This window comes from Ascaphus truei, chromosome 14 (assembly GCF_040206685.1).
Source record: "Ascaphus truei isolate aAscTru1 chromosome 14, aAscTru1.hap1, whole genome shotgun sequence".
In the NCBI taxonomy this organism is placed as follows: domain Eukaryota; kingdom Metazoa; phylum Chordata; class Amphibia; order Anura; family Ascaphidae; genus Ascaphus; species Ascaphus truei.
The window spans coordinates 26,075,622-26,092,994 of record NC_134496.1 but is presented as its reverse complement, the minus strand read 5'-3'; positions in this window follow the sequence as shown (position 1 = coordinate 26,092,994).

Genomic DNA, 17,373 nt, shown 5'->3' with positions numbered 1-17,373 from the left:
ATCTGGTTAAGCTGCAGTACATTCACACCATTTTTGTTAAGTTTTTTTGAGGAAAGACGGGAAGAACTACAACTCTTTCTACGTATTCCTTTTTTATATTCTTCATTTCACAGAGATTATAGCTTTGCAGTATTATTGACTTTTTTTTCTTACTATTATCATGCGTTACTTAGATCTTCAGAGGACCATCCACATTCTCTCCATCCAGTGCCTTTCTTCTACTGCAATTATTCTTTCAAAGGCTGCCATCTCTCCCATTAAATTACTATATTCAGTGTACTTCTGATGCAATTATTTTCCAGCGTCTCGTTATTATACAGATGGATGTTTGTATGACAATGTGCAGCCACTTAAGTTGAGTGTGACATTTACATGACTTTCAGGATTTTTTTTTAATTATTATTATTCAACTGCGATAGTGCCGATCGGGGAACTTGCTCATGGACACTCCAACTAAAGTCAATGGGAGTTTCATTGTGACAGTGCAACGATTGGAACTATCATAGTATAAGAAATAGCCCCCTTGGTTTTCACATCTTTCCACTGCATGATCATATCAAAAGGGGTTTAAGTTACCCTAATTATTAATCAATTATATTTTAGTAAATAATTTGAATAATATGTATTACCCTATAATGGAACACTCTGAATTTTGAAGGTGCTCATGTTTCATATAATCAGTCACTATTTTCCCTTCGATTATCCCAGAGTACATTAGATAATTCTTGTTATCCACATCTTTTAGCATCAAAGCAACAAGCTGTTGTGCACCTGTTTGGCCCGTCTGCCTACGACCTAAAGTGCCAGTGTGAGTTAGTGAGGAATTAATAGATGCACATATTGGTGCCAGTTCACAGTTGGCTAACGACAGTGGGGTCGTAGCACACACTTATTGTGTGAGCACAAATGGACGGTTTATGGCTCACAAAAAGATCCCAATTTAAGGGACCGTTTTGTGTGGGGGTCGTTAACATAACGACTCAACAGGTGTGTCTGTTCCAAATTAATTCATATGCATTCACCACGGGCGTTAAATAGCCCTGTCCAAGAATTAGCATCCAAATTAGTCTGGGGATAGCTATTCTTAATTTAAGACCCCTTCTTAATTATGTGCAGACACTACCTGGCAATGCGTGATATTCTTGTGAATAGACCAAGACCGTAGAGGAGAAGGGAAAGCATAGTCTATTATTATTTAGGCATATTTTCCTAGTCCGCTTGTTTCCTGGGACATTGTGCTGCGGAGCGTCCTTCGGCTGGACTCAGCTGTTGCAAACTGAATTCCCCCGACAGTCACATTTGTAAGGACGTTTACTGATCCATGTAGGCGCAAACCTTACACAGACGGAATTATTACTAAGACGTATCATTGCGAAAGACGTCAACATTATGGATAGCCAAGGACACTAAGTTATCATTATTTTTACCTCATTATATAATAGGTGTGTCAGAGACTTACCTGGCCACCCAACTTCCTGTGTCAGCCACTTTGGTTGGCTCTCCTGCATCACCGGCAGGGCACTGACATGAGGATGTTGTAAGTAAAAACGGGAGGAGAGAGGGTGTTAGAAAAAAATGGGGTATGTGTTCCACTGAATTTCACAATATAATTATAGAGCTCCTTAACCAAAAAAGGGTTGAAAACCACTGTCGTACATTAAAATCGGCTGCCTCTAACTGCAACAACACTGTGGCGCCTAACTCATAATTAAGAAATAGCGATGGTTCAACGTACAACGTTTAACACCATCACTATTTTTGTGATTACGTCTAAACTCTATATTGGGTCCATTATGTGATGTAAAGTATGAATTTCTGCCTCATAGTCTAATCCACTTTTTTGTCATTAACGCCATCAGGTTTGACTTGGCCACAGCAAGTGAGTATTCAGCGCGCACTGCCATTGACTTGATTCATGCTCCGATATTTCTCATCAGAGCTTAGTAACCCCCCCTCCTGCTATCTCTGTATGAAATACTCTCTGAAATATTTACACAGTCATTCTAACTATTCCCATTTTAATTATTGAGAGTTTTCTCATCCTATAACATATCACCAGATTCAATTAACGATACTTTTTTCTCCTTTAAATTGCACATGTCAGAGACGCGCGGTTTTCTCGTCAATTCAGTTTGCTACAACCATGACCTATTTTGTGTCTAGACTGCATCCTACACAATGTAGTTCTGCTTTAACCTACTTACAACATTAATGTGTAGAACAGAGGTAGCCAACTTCACACCTCAACTACCAGGTCAGGTTTGCAGGACATGCCTGCTTCATCACAGGCGGTTCAATCAGTGGCTCAGTCGACGAGCCACCTGTGCTGAAGCAGGGATATCCTGAAAACCTGACCTGCTTGTAGTTCTTGAAGAGTGTGGTTGGCTACCCCTGCTGTAGAACACGTCTGCATGATAAACCTTTTAGTACTTATAGAGTATGGTGCCTACTTTCTGTTGACTAGTGTGCACTGTCACTTTAATGTTTTTTGCTGATAAATGGTTGGCATTTTTTGCAAAGCAATGAATTGTTTAAATCCGCTTTTTTTTTGTGTTTGTTGGCACAATAAATTATACCACCTTCTACTGCCCATGAATATTGAAACAAATAATCCAAATTCACTTCCATTTCCTCAATGACGACTTCCAATAGCACTAACCAAGACAGCAATATCCCCACACTGCCCACCCTATATTCTCTCTCCGTCCTCTGTGGCCCTTCTCACTACATCACTGTCTCATTCCTTGAGCAGATATTATTATTCACGTCTATTCAGTTCTCACTGTATCAATTAGAGACCTCTGTCTGCCCCCATTTCCTAGTCCTTCTTTGTAAAGGATCAATTTGGAAGAAGTCGGGCAGTAACTGAATTGTATGCACCTTTAGGAGCTGCATTATTTACCTCTTAAAGCGGCAATCCAAGCCCACTTTTTTTCATTTACTTTTTTTATTTGGTCAGTCAAGGGGGCCCATCTCCCCCTGCCGGAGACACTAGACTTTACTGTCTGCAGGCAGGAAGGGAAATCCCCTTCCCCAGGCCCCCTCTACTGGGCCTCCCCTTTGCTGGCCGACACCCATCTGTAAGTGGGGGATTACTCAGGCTCCCATTCTGTGTGCATCCACTGGACCTGCAGGCCCATCCAAGGGCCCCAGGTAAGCCCACTATGCTCCCAGGCCCAGTACCTTCTTTTACCTCCTCACCAGGCCCAGTATCCCCCTTTACCACTCAGCCCAGTATCCCCTTTACCCCTCCTCGGGCCCAGTATCCCCCTTTACCCTATCCCCAGGCCCAGTATCCCCCTTTACCCCCTCCCCAGGCCCAGTATACCCCTTCCCCAGGCCCAGTACCCCCCTTTAGCCCTTCCCCATGCCCAGTACCCCCCTTTACCCCTTCCCCAGTACCCCTTTTTATCTCCTCCCCAGGCCCAGTACCCCATTGTACCCCCTCCACAGGCCCAGTACTCCTTTATATCCCCTCCCCAGGCCAGTACCCCTACATGCCCAGTACCCCCTTATAACCCCAGGCCCAATACCCCTGCCCCTTACCAGGCCCAGTACCCCCTTTCCTCACTCAGGACCTCCTTATATCCTCCCCAAAGAATCCCCTTATACTCTCCCGCCCAGGACCTCCAGGTATATACCCCCCCCCCCCACCCTGGGTCCATTAACTCCATATAATTCTCCCCCAGGTCCATTACCTCCTTATAACCCCCCCCCCCCCCCCCCAGGTGCATTGCCTCTTTATAATCCACCCCCCCCCCCAGGTCCATTACCTCCTTATAATACTTCCCCCCCCAGGTCCATTACCTATTTATAATCCTCCTCCCCTGCTGCACATACTCGCCCCCACCAGTGCACGGTGGTGGGGGTGCTGCTTAATATGTTTGTCCTGGGCCCAACGATTCCTGTTGGCGGTCCTGCCTACCCTAAAACACCTTCAATTACCCAGCTACCGTAAACCGTTATAAAACTCACTTTTAGAAGCAGCCGGCGGCATGGATTCCAGTGGCAGACCGGCTGTGGTGGAGGGTATGTCTGTAGCTGGACGCCGGTGGTCATTTGGTTGTGGCCAAATGGTCTCTACCCATTCCTTTTGCCTTTTATTAGCGCCCTAAAAATCCTACACATCTGAAGTGGTGGAAGTCTGCCATACATACGGCATCAGATGTAAGAAACGGTTCTTGCCTATAATGCAACTCTGCTCCCCAAAAAAACAGAGCTGTGCGCCTACATCAGAGGTGGCCAAGTCCCGTCCTCAAGGGCCACCAACAGGTCAGGTGTTCAGGATATCCCTGTTTCAGCAGAGGTGGCTCAGTCTTTATGACTGAGCCACTGCATGAACGAACTGTGCTGAAGCAGGGATGTCCTGAAAACCTGACCTGTTGATGGCCCTTTAAGACTGGAGTTGGTCACTCCTGACCTACATTGATATATCTACTCCCCAGTGTTTTGCAACACAGAACTTTGTGCAGTTTAGTGGATAGATAGATATTGTGCATAAATATTTGTCACATTGCATGGCTACGTTTTGGAATGGTTAGTTCTTCAGTTACAAATACAGTGTCTTTGCTTGCTTTACTCTTTACCAGTCCTGATTTTAACTATTATAAAAAAAAAAGAAAAAAAAAAAATCAGATTCGCAACATTGAATGCATGAGGTGCCTCAATATTATAATTGATTTAGCAGTTTGTAATATTTCTATTTCGGCTGCTCTGCGGATAACAATCGTTCTATCCAAAGACAATGCATGCAAATTGAATTTATGAAAAGCAGCATTTTAGCTAAAATGCAATTTTCCTTCAATTTAAATAAATTGCTTTCGTTTTGCACTGCATTGCCATCAAGTGCACGCGCGGCAAACGAACACAGAAGACACTTATGTAATAGGGTTATCCCCATTGCACTGTCAGTCGGTCTTATGAAAACGAATGATCTCTTTCATCACAAAATATTCTCTCCTTGCTTCATGAAGCATTTATAACTGTCAAGGTCATAGGGCAGTGTTTTTCAACCAAGATTCCTAGTGTAGGAACCCTTGTGTTCCCTGTGCATCCCTAAAGGGTTCCCTGTAATCTTCAGGTCATTTAAAAATGGTACCAAATACATACTGTATTTACAATGCATCTGATCACAGAGTTGCTGTTCGAGCCGGTTGGGGTTCCTCAGAATTTCACATAGGGTTTCTTAACCAAAAAAAGGTTGGAAACCACTGTCATAGGGTATAAATCAGTAAGATTTTACCTTTCACTTTGTGTGGCCATCACATTGTAAGACTGCAGTGAGACCATTGAAGAATATGGAACAAGTGCTTCTGATAGTAAGGGAGACTCTACAAGTAAGTGTGACTTTCTCTGAGTGAGACTGGTCAGTTATGGGTATTTGATATTGTTTATCCGTCTCGTAAGAAAGGGTTGTCATTAAGAACATACAGTAGCATTTCCATGTAGATATTCAAACAATTCATTTGTGAATGTGCCGCTTTGCTGCGTACCAATAATTTCACAATGTTGTGAGTCTTTGCTAACTGAGTATGAAACCGCACGTGTAAAGGGAATGGCAAATAATCAAAGTGAGCATTATTCTCCAGTGTGACTGGGATGAAGTTCCTTTGCATTGCTGAGATGCAGATTCAACAGTGAGAGATTGAGAGAAACGCAGAGAGCGCCTGCTTTCTCCCCCCTCAGGGTTTCTCGCCTACTTAAGCCTTGTCATTACCAGTTAGGTTGTGGGGAACCCTCCTGTTGAAATTGAAAGGGATACTCTGAAAGGGATACTCCTTCATACGACAAAAATAACCAAAGAACTATGGCATGTTTAAAAGGCTAAATATAGATGACAACACAGCCTCTGTAAGCTTAATAACCAGACCTAACACACCATACAGGCATACCCCGCTTTAACATACGCAATGGGACCGGAGCATGTATGTAAAGCGAAAATGTACTTAAAGTGAAGCACTACTTTTTTTCCACTTTACGATGCATGTACTGTACTGCAAACATCATATATGTGCATAACTGATGTAAATAAGGCATTTGTAACCAAAATAAATACAGTAGGCTTTATTCAAATAAAATGAATGGGAGCAAGCAAATAGGTGAGAGGCGCGCACGCGGGTCAGTACTGTATAGCAGCTCTCTCCTTCTCGCAGTCACGTGCTCCTTCTCGCAGTCTCTCTCTCCTTCTCGCAGGCTCTCTCTCCTTCTCGCAGTCTCTCTCTCACTCAGTCAGTCTCTCAGTCAGTCTCTCTCTCTCACTCTCTCTCTCTTTCTCAGTCAGTCTCTCTCTCTCTCAGTCAGTCTCTCTCTCACTCTCTCTCACTCAGTCTCTCTCTCACTCAGTCAGTCTCTCACTCTCACTCACTCACACACTCACTCAGTCACGCACTCTCACTCACTCAGTCACGCACTCTCACTCAGTCACGCACACACGCACTCAGTCACACACTGTCACACACAGTCACTCAGTCACACACTGTCACACACAGTCACTCAGTCACACACTGTCACACACAGTCACTCAGTCACACACAGTCACTCAGTCACACACAGTCACTGTCACACACAGTCACTCAGTCACACAGTCACACACAGTCACTCAGTCACACACAGTCACTCAGTCACACACAGTCACACACAGTCACTCAGACACACACACACACACACACACACACACACACACACACTGTCACTCAGTCACACACACACAGTCACTCAGACACACACACAGTCACTCAGACACACACACAGTCACTCAGACAAACACACACACACACACACTGTCACTCAGTCACCCACACATTGTCACTCACTCAGTCACACACACACACACACACACTGTCACTCAGTCACACACTGTCACACACAGTCACTCAGTCACACACTGTCACACACAGTCACTCAGTCACACACTGTCACACACAGTCACTCAGTCACACACAGTCACTCAGTCACGCACTCTCACTCACTCAGTCACGCACTCTCACTCAGTCACGCACACACGCACTCAGTCACACACTGTCACACACAGTCACTCAGTCACACACTGTCACACACAGTCACTCAGTCACACACTGTCACACACAGTCACTCAGTCACACACAGTCACTCAGTCACACACAGTCACTGTCACACACAGTCACTCAGTCACACAGTCACACACAGTCACTCAGTCACACACAGTCACTCAGTCACACACAGTCACACACAGTCACTCAGACACACACACACACACACACACACACACACACACACACACACACACACACACACACACACACACACACTGTCACTCAGTCACACACTGTCACACACAGTCACTCAGTCACACACTGTCACACACAGTCACTCAGTCACACACTGTCACACACAGTCACTCAGTCACACACAGTCACTCACTCTCACTCACTCAGTCACACACTCTCACTCGTCACGCACACAGTCACTCAGTCACACACTGTCACACACAGTCACTCAGTCACACACTGTCACACACAGTCACTCAGTCACACACAGTCACTCAGTCACACACAGTCACTGTCACACACAGTCACTCAGTCACACAGTCACACACAGTCACTCAGTCACACACAGTCACTCAGTCACACACAGTCACACACAGTCACTCAGACACACACACACACACACACACACACACACACACACACACACACACACACACACACACACACACACACACACACACACACACACACACACACACACTGTCACTCAGTCACACACACTGTCACTCAGTCACACACACAGTCACTCAGACACACACACAGTCACTCAGACACACACACAGTCACACACACAGTCACTCAGACACACACACACACACACAGTCACTCAGTCACACACACATTGTCACTCACTCAGTCACACACACACACACACACACACACACACACACTGTCACTCAGTCACACACTGTCACTCAGTCACACACACACACACACACACACACACACACACACACACACACACAAGCAAAGATTGCAGCAGACGATCTTCACCTTCCCCTCACTGTTGCTCGTAGTTCACATTACATGCAAAGTTTTGCAGCAGACAGGAGCGAGCTCTGAGGAGGGAGGAGGGGGGAGGAAGCAGAACCACGGGCTGCAGTAAGTGCGGGCGGAATTGCTGGTTAAGCTGCTGATTTATGGAGCTTGGGTGCCGGAGGAACGGAGACAGATGGGAGGGGGAACAGAGACAGATGGGAGGGGGAACGAAGACAGATCGGAGGGGGAACGGAGACAGATGGGAGGGCAGAGGGAACAGGGAGATCGAGCATGAAGGAGGTTGCAGGAGTGTTGAGGTGCGCACGCCACCCCCTGGTGTCCGTACTCGCGAAGCACGCGTACGTACATAGGGGGTAAGGTGCAACAAAAAAAAAATGTACGTACTAGTGAGTGTACGTAAAGCGAGTGTATGTAAAACGGGGTATGCCTGTACTGTACTGTACATATTTGTGTCACAAAGGAGTGCCACTGGGATTGTGACCTCATGTATACGACAGAAGACAAAAGGCCTCAGTGTTACATCCAATATGACAAATTATATCGTTAAATACTCATCTGTTTTTGTTTTCACAAATGATAGTCATTTAGTTCAATTCTTTGGCCAAAGCATGTTAATCTTGCAAAACCAAGGCATCCCATCTTCTACAAGTCCTAACATTATTGCACATGCAAAAACCTCTCCTAAACCCTTGTAAGGAATCCACTACTGGCTTTGACTGCAGCCTTGCAGACCTGTGCAGTTGCAAGCTTCCTCTGGCAATCCATGGCACAGGTGCTGCCTCTCATTGCAGCTTCTGCCCTGTGCTCTTTCATTGGAGGAATTCTCACACACCCTCCTCCTGTGATTGGATCTCCACCCTTTATATTCTAGGCGTTGGCTCTGAACCAGCGCCGAGCATAACTATTCCTACCTCTATGTTACTGTCTCTGCCACAAACCACCCCAGGCCTCTCTCCTAGTGTTCTTACTTTCCAAGTTCCTGAGTATCCAGAGGCCTGGTCCTGGACGTCTGTGCTGAAGCGTTGTTGCCAGCACTGGCCTGCTGCTATCTCCTTGCAGTGGCCTACCCCGGACGTCTGTGCTGAAGTGTTGATGCCAGCACTGGTAACTGCTGCATTCCCTCCTAGCAGTGGCTACCCTTCCTGTCCTGTGGCCTGCCGCTATTCTCCTGTAGTGGTCTATCCTGGACGCCTGTGCTGAAGCGTTGATGCCAGCACTGGTAACTGCTGCATTCCCTCCTAGCAGTGGCAACCCTTCCTGTCCTGCGGCCTGCTGCTATTCTCCTGCAGTGGCCTATCCTGGACGCCTGTGCTGAAGCGTTGATGCCAGCACTGGTAACTGCTGCATTCCCTCCTAGCAGTGGCTACCCTTCCTTTCCTGCGGCCTGCTGCGATCCTCTTGCAGTGGCCTGCCTTGGACTTCTGCGCTGAAGCGTTGGTTCTTCCTGACGCTGCCCTGCGGTGAACTTCGGCCAGCCTGCTGTCTCCTCCTGCTGAGATCGGCGTCATGGGCCGAGGCCACTCCTCGCGCAGAAGCCGCTCACGCTCCTAAGCTGAAGCGGGGCACTCCTGATTTCCTGTTGCCGAACTCCTGCTTCATTAACGACGATGCTGCCTTCTCCAATCCTGACCCTGCGATGTACGACTACGAACTGCGCACTCCAGATCAGTCTGCGTGGACTAAGGTCGGTGATTATATAACCCCACCTCAGCCCCGCGGTCCGGTCCCGGTTTGTGGCGAGCATCGGCGTAACAGTATGCTCGGCCCATTAAAACCGGACCGCGCCGTGGCGGGGGATGGCAATTTACCAACTGAAGTTATGTCCCGGCCTGCGTATCAGTCCCACTATGAAGGCCAGTATTTGTGTGAAGTAATACCCCTGATGGATGAAATGTTTACCTATGAAGGTTTAACCCCTTTGCAAAGACAATGCCATTGTGATCTCTTTATTAAGGCTTACTGCATCCTGAACTTAAAACAGTCTCTGGCCGCTTGTATTCGCTCTCCTGATTCCCCTATAACCTGGGATAACGTGTACCCTATGGAACTGGCCGACGCCCAAGAGGCACTCTACCTCCTGGCCTCATCACTGGACATTCCCCTAGTACAACAGGGCGCCCTCCTCATGTTGGCTCAGTCTCAAGATACACTCCATGTACTTTCCTCAACACTAGACATTCACATAATAGAACAGGATCCCCTCCTTGCCAGCTACGCTGCTGCTTGGCAGATTCTCTATGCTGCCAGTCCTGTTGCTAAACCTGTGGGGGTACCTCTCTCTCCTAAGAATGGTCAAACCATTTCTCTGTCGCTGCCCGCTAAGGAAGAAGCTGCCACGCTCCGTAATCCTGAGTTAACCTCCCTAAGTTCTGTCCCTGAGGTTATCTCGGTCTTAACCCCTGCTAGTCAGGCTTATGCGTCCCCCACAGTAAATCCCTGCAGTCCCCAGGTCAGTGTGTCTTCCCTAGCACCAGAGAATGAATCCTGTTTGCCCTCTTTTCCTAAACCAAAAATTCTAAGCTCTGTTTCCGAGGTTTTTTCTGTATTAACCCCTGCTAGTCTGCTCTGTGAGGTCCCTACTGCTAACCCTAGTATTCCGCAGTCTAATGATAGGTCCCTAGGGCAAGAGGCAGAACCCCCTATGACCCCACTCTCGGAGACTAGCTTCTATTTCTCTGATTCTCAGGTACAGAGTAATTTAACCCTTGGGGTTCTTCCTATGTTAACCTCTGCAGGTCAGCCCTGTGAACCTTTCTTGGTAGATCCCTTTAGTTCGTCAGTCAGGGACACCTCCTTAGCCTCAGAGGATCAACCCCTTTTGTCCTCTGACTCGGCTAAAATTCTCGGGGTTATGCCCCCTGAACTTTCGGCAATAATACTGGCTCCAGTAAAAAGTATTCTGGAGCCGTTTGTTTCTCTAAACCTGTTCGCAGAATCCCTACTCCTAGGTATTTCACTCACCCCGTCTGCCACTCAGAGAGCTGAGACCCCTGCTTCTGAGCATAGACCCCTTTTCGTGGAATCTGTTGTCGTTTCTGATGTCCCAGACACTCTTTCCCAAATACCCACTTCAGAGGCCAGCACAGTCATGGTTGCTCCACTTGCACTGTCTGAGTTCTCCTTTTCTCAAATCCTAGGGTTTAAAGCGAACAGTACATATTATGCTTCTTTCCAAGTGACCCCTACTGAGATCAGCGTATCTGCTATTGCTCCCTCAGTACCATTAAAGTTAGGGCCCTTCTTTTTGAAGGATCAGGCTTTCAAGTTTGAGACTCCCTTTATCCCTGACTTTGTAAATCTGCAGTCCCTTCTCACTGTAGTTAAAAGTTCTCCAGCAGCCGCTGAGTTAAGCTTTGCCGCTGCCAAATCTTCTGTTATAGAAGCAACCTTGCCTAGCTTACTTCTGTCTGTCCTATCTGTGATGCCTATCACCTTTACTAAAATTTCTGTTTTGCAAGGTATTTCTCCTATTAAATCTGTGATACCTGCAATTCCTTTAATCAGTTCCAAAAACCCTGTCACTAAGTTTCCCATGGAGTCTGATGCCCTCATTAGGGATTCTTTGGGACCCAATTCTGTAACAAGCAAGATGTCCCTTGTGTCTGGAGAGTTTACCCCAGTTTCTCTCACGGATCATGCCACAGCCTCCGGGATGATTAAAAATGACTTTAAGTCTGGGATGCCCATTCCTGTAATAATACTGTTTCACGCTGATTCGCCCACAGTATTCGGGGTATCCACTACTGACTGTATGTCTACTACCACGAATTCAGGGGTATCGCATTTGGAACTTTCCCTTTTTTCAGAAGATCCCGTCTTTAAAATGGACTTATTTTTCTCTGTGTCTTCCACAATACTTGGGGTACTTGCTATTGACTGTCCTGTCCCAAAACTAGGGTTACCTCTCAAGAAGGTGCCTGGAGCTACCGATGTTACAAACCCTATGTTTAAAACAGTAACAATTTGCATTGCTTCTCCCACAGTATCATGTGAGACCTGGGTACCTGGGACCTCCACTCCGAAGCCAAGCTCTAGTTCTCTGTCTTCTTTCTCTGTGTTGGAGGCACCCAGCTTTAACCCCAAGACTTTTTTCCCTAAGGTTGATGCACCGCGTAACCGCCTGCCTTGTTTTTTGGATAAAATCTGTTTTCTCACCTTTCAAACAGACTCCTTACTCGCAGGTCTCTGTGCGGTGCCCAAAGTGCCCGTTCTGTATGGCAATTGGCCTCTCCCTAAGACGAAGACACCCTTACTGGACCTCGTCGCTTTACCTGAAGCATCCGTTCCTGTTCTCTATGGGTCCACTATGGGTATAGACATGCTTATTATGTCCTTCGCCAAGGCCACAAAGTCGGATTTCATTCTCTCTAAAGATCACAAACCAAAGGAAGAGGATCCTTCTTCAACTGCCAGTACCATGACCAAGAGTTGCATACACACTGCTACAGACTCTCGCAAATTGCTTGGGATAGCAACCCTGCTTGGTATCAAAAGTACCGCTGCAATAGTGTGTAGCGAACCCTCCCGCCCCATTCCCTTGCCAACCACCACCCGGAATTCCTTGGAAGCTAAAGACTCTCGCAACTTCCTCCGTGCTGATTTCACCAAAGACATTGCCTTCTCTGAAGGTCCCTCTGCCATTTTTGTCCGACAATCTGTGTCCTGTGTCCCGTACTCTTGGACTATTACTATGCACCGGACACCTGGCTACTGCCCTTCTGATGTTCCCATTCCGGAGCCCTCAGGTCCCATTGTTCATGTACCAAGAACTGCAGTACCACCGCTGTCTTTCATGGCACTCGCCAATGTACACCTGGATTGTGGACCTAATTCTCGCCGGAGACACTTCAGGAACAACTCAATGTCTCCCAAACCTATGAATGGTCCTGTTCACCCAGGCTTCTCACCCAGTGGTGGGGGTACTGTAAGGAATCCCAACAAACTATGGGCTTTCAACGCCACCTCTCGCCTAAGGAAGTTTAGGAACAATTCCATGTCCCCCAAATCTGTGATGGATCTTGTTCGTCCGGAGGTCTCACCTGAAGGGGGGGGTACTGTAAGGAATCCACTACTGGCTTTGACTGCAGCCTTGCAGACCTGTGCAGTTGCAAGCTTCCTCTGGCAATCCATGGCACAGGTGCTGCCTCTCATTGCAGCTTCTGCCCTGTGCTCTTTCATTGGAGGAATTCTCACACACCCTCCTCCTGTGATTGGATCTCCGCCCTTTATATTCTAGGCGTTGGCTCTGAACCAGCGCCGAGCATAACTATTCCTACCTCTATGTTACTGTCTCTGCCACAAAGCACCCCAGGCCTCTCTCCTAGCGTTCTTACCTTCCAAGTTCCTGAGTATCCAGAGGCCTGGTCCTGGACGTCTGTGCTGAAGCGTTGTTGCCAGCACTGGCCTGCTGCTATCTCCTTGCAGTGGCCTACCCCGGACGTCTGTGCTGAAGCGTTGATGCCAGCACTGGTAACTGCTGCATTCCCTCCTAGCAGTGGCTACCCTTCCTGTCCTGTGGCCTGCCGCTATTCTCCTGTAGTGGTCTATCCTGGACGCCTGTGCTGAAGCGTTGATGCCAGCACTGGTAACTGCTGCATTCCCTCCTAGCAGTGGCTACCCTTCCTGTCTTGCGGCCTGCTGCTATTCTCCTGCAGTGGCCTATCCTGGACGCCTGTGCTGAAGCGTTGATGCCAGCACTGGTAACTGCTGCATTCCCTCCTAGCAGTGGCTACCCTTCCTTTCCTGCGGCCTGCTGCGATCCTCTTGCAGTGGCCTGCCTTGGACTTCTGCGCTGAAGCGTTGGTTCTTCCCGACGCTGCCCTGCGGTGAACTTCGGCCAGCCTGCTGTCTCCTCCTGCTGAGATCGGCGTCATGGGCCGAGGCCACTCCTCGCGCAGAAGCCACCCCCGCGCTCACGCTCCTAAGCTGAAGCGGGGCACTCCTGATTTCCTGTTGCCGAACTCCTGCTTCATTAACGACGATGCTGCCTTCTCCAATCCTGACCCTGCAATGTACGACTACGAACTGCGCACTCCAGATCAGTCTGCGTGGACTAAGGTCGGTGATTATATAACCCCACCTCAGCCCCGCGGTCCGGTCCCGGTTTGTGGCGAGCATCGGCGTAACAACCCTCTAATGGCGGGAGAACTATCTTAATAGGCTGCTCAATCACAGATGCATAACAAGGTGGTAGGTGTCTATTGGTAAACAATTTGGAGGTTTGAGACCCTTCCTCCCTGGTTATAAGCTCACTCATCCCACCTATTAAATGAGAAGTCTTGCTATGCACCTGTGAATGACCAATATATAAAGACAGTTCTCCCTCCACTAGGAGAGCTTTTTGCGGGTGTACTGTAGCAGTGTTAGGATTTGCAGAAGAGGGCACACCTTAGCATAGTTTGCAAGATTAAAATGCTTTGGTCAAATAATTTAACTCGACCATCAATTATGAAAACAAAAATAAAATAATCAGTATTTAACTGAATAATTTGTCATATTGGATGTAGCACTGAGGCTATTTGTCTTTTGTTAATGTAGCAAACCTTCTATTCTTAAACATATGTGACAAGTACAGTATATGTAACCAAATTAAGTTTTATTACAATCCTTACCTGTGATAAGACTATAAATCAATATTACTAAGCGGTGCCCTGTCATAAGGCACCTTCAATTCCAATGGCAGATGGCACCTCCCAACCCAATGGTTGAAGGCACCTTCCATTCCAATGGCAGAAGACACCTTCTAACCCAATGCAGAAGGCATATTTCAACCCATTCACTTGAGCCTTCTGACCGAATCAGATGCTACAGAGGACAGGCAAAGTGTGATTGATCTATGCTTGCACTATTTATACTTTCTGTATGTCCAATACTTACCCCCTTTTATATTAACTGCCAATTACATTTTTATATTTACTATATTATGGGCCCTATTCTAGTAGCTTCAATAACTTTGCTGCCATCTCGAATAGTATGGCATGTCCCCACGAACGGTTTGACATTTGTGTTATCACGGTATTCAGAAAGAATCTGAAACCATTTCCACAAGTCACAAACCATGAGGTAGGAAAATGCCAATATCATACGGGACAGCAGCGATGGTCTCTCAGCCTCTCTCAAAGTTCTCCTCCGTGCGATCTGGCCACAGTCTGTAAGAGCTGCACGGAGAGAGCTGCATCTCCCTGCAGAGCTCTCACAGGCGATCGCAGTGTTTTTATTTACATTTCAATAACAGTGTACTATAGCAGGGGGTCTCCGGAGCAGAACCACATTAATTTCAGGTCCGGGGACCCTCTGCTTCCTGAATTACAGGTATCTTTTGTAAATTTAAATGTCCGGATCATGTGACACCGGAGATTTAAACATGGATGCTGGGATACTGGCACCTCATTCCGGGGCCTGTAACCCGGGAAGCAGGACGTCCCCAGACCTGAAATGTATGCGGTTCTGATCCAGAGACCCCCTGCTACAGTACACTTATTAAAATTTAAATAAAAACAGCGTCATTACCTTAGTGGGTAGCCACTAAGGCAATGAAGGAGTTAAACCCGAGTATGTCGTTTCTTGGGAGTACAGGGGGTGGGTGAAGGGGGTAGTTGCCCCAGGGTGGGTTGTTAGGGCTGCCAAGAAAGTTGTGGGGGCAGTTAACCCCTTCACTACCATAGTGGTGGTAACCGCTATGGTAATGAAGGGGTTGACCACTCCTGTTACCCACCTGAGAGGCCTAACCACCCACCATGGTGCAACTACCCCCTACATCCAATGCCTCTACCACCAAGAAACATTAAAATACAACAGCCCTACTACCCACCTCCTCTACACCCAACAACACATACAGTAATTGGCAAAACTACTATTATCCAGATCTGGACCATAGCTCATTTGCCCATCAAAAATAAAACATTATCCAGCCAGCATAAAGTAAATTAAAGTTGCACTTAAGCCTGCCAGGATGAACGCCATCTTCATCTTCCTCCTCGTCTTCCTCCCTGTCCTCCGTGGCAGCACTATAACAATAAAAAACAAACTATTGGCCACTAACCCCTTAATCACGTTAGGGATTAGTAACCGCTATAGTAATTAAGGGTTTAACCCCCCCTCCGCTATCCACCCTGTACATCTAACCACCCTCCATGGGTCAACTTCCCCCACCCTCTATCCATTGATTGGCACAGTGGTACACCATGCCCATTTAATATGGGCAGGGTTTGCCACTATGGCAGTCAATGGGCAACCCTAAAAAAAAAACATGCACCTGAAATACACTACAATGAAATAAAACCAAGCACCAAAAATACACAACAATTAAATAAAAACAAGCATTTGCCAAAAAATGAATTGCTTGTCACTGTGTTTATCTATAGCCCGAAAACAATCAATGTTTTTCCTACTTTTGACGTCTACACCCTCCGATTCCGAGTCCAGCAGCAAACTCTTCATGCTTGACGCAATGCTCCCCAACCTCTGGTAAGTCCTTCCTTCTTACTGTATCTTCTTTCCTTCTTAATTTGTAATCCAATCCTGCTCGGTGTGTTTGAGCAGGAGCGCTACCGCCCGGGGAGATGCACTTCTCGAACGAGTTTGGCAGGTGATCAGAGCTTTCTGAATAGCAACCTTGCCAAATTATTTGGGAACTATTCAAAATCCTCTGAGTTTGTTATCGAAGTTTATAGAATAGGCCCACATATTATATATATATACATATACATATACATATATATATATACATCTCCTCTCCGCCCACTTGTAAGTGGTGGAAGTAAGGTGGTGACTCATGGCCTGTGTAAGCCTATCAGTGATGGGTACAGTCCATGAGCCTGCCCTTCCTGAAGCTAGCCAGTGGGTGTTTCAAAGTTAGAGCAGTCTTGCTCTGCATTCCAAGGTGGGAGCATGGGCTGTCAGCCTCTCCCATGGCGTGGATGAGCTGGCCCACCTCAGGCCTAAGGGCCTGAGGACAACCAAGACACAAGGCCCCATACTACTGGGGCAAGCACCATCCTGAAGTCCTGGGATGTTGGACTACAAGAACTATGCTGTGTGAAGAGCTGATGCTGCATGTCCAATAAATCTGCCTGGGTGTCAGTTCCTGGGCAGGAGGGTTAGGGAGTGCTGTGAGGGAGCTGACATCCTACATCACTGGAGCCCATTACAGCTGGAGGCGCTGAACCAAGGAGTAAGAACCTAGAGACCACCCAAAAGCCTGTCCTGTTGCCCCTTACCATCGCGGCTACTCAGCTCTCCTGAACAAGCTGGTATGCCTCAGCACCACACTAAGACCGTAATGCAGTTCTTCCCCCGGGGGGGGGGGGGGGGGAGGGTGTGAATGGGAAAAAACACAAAAAGTATCAGC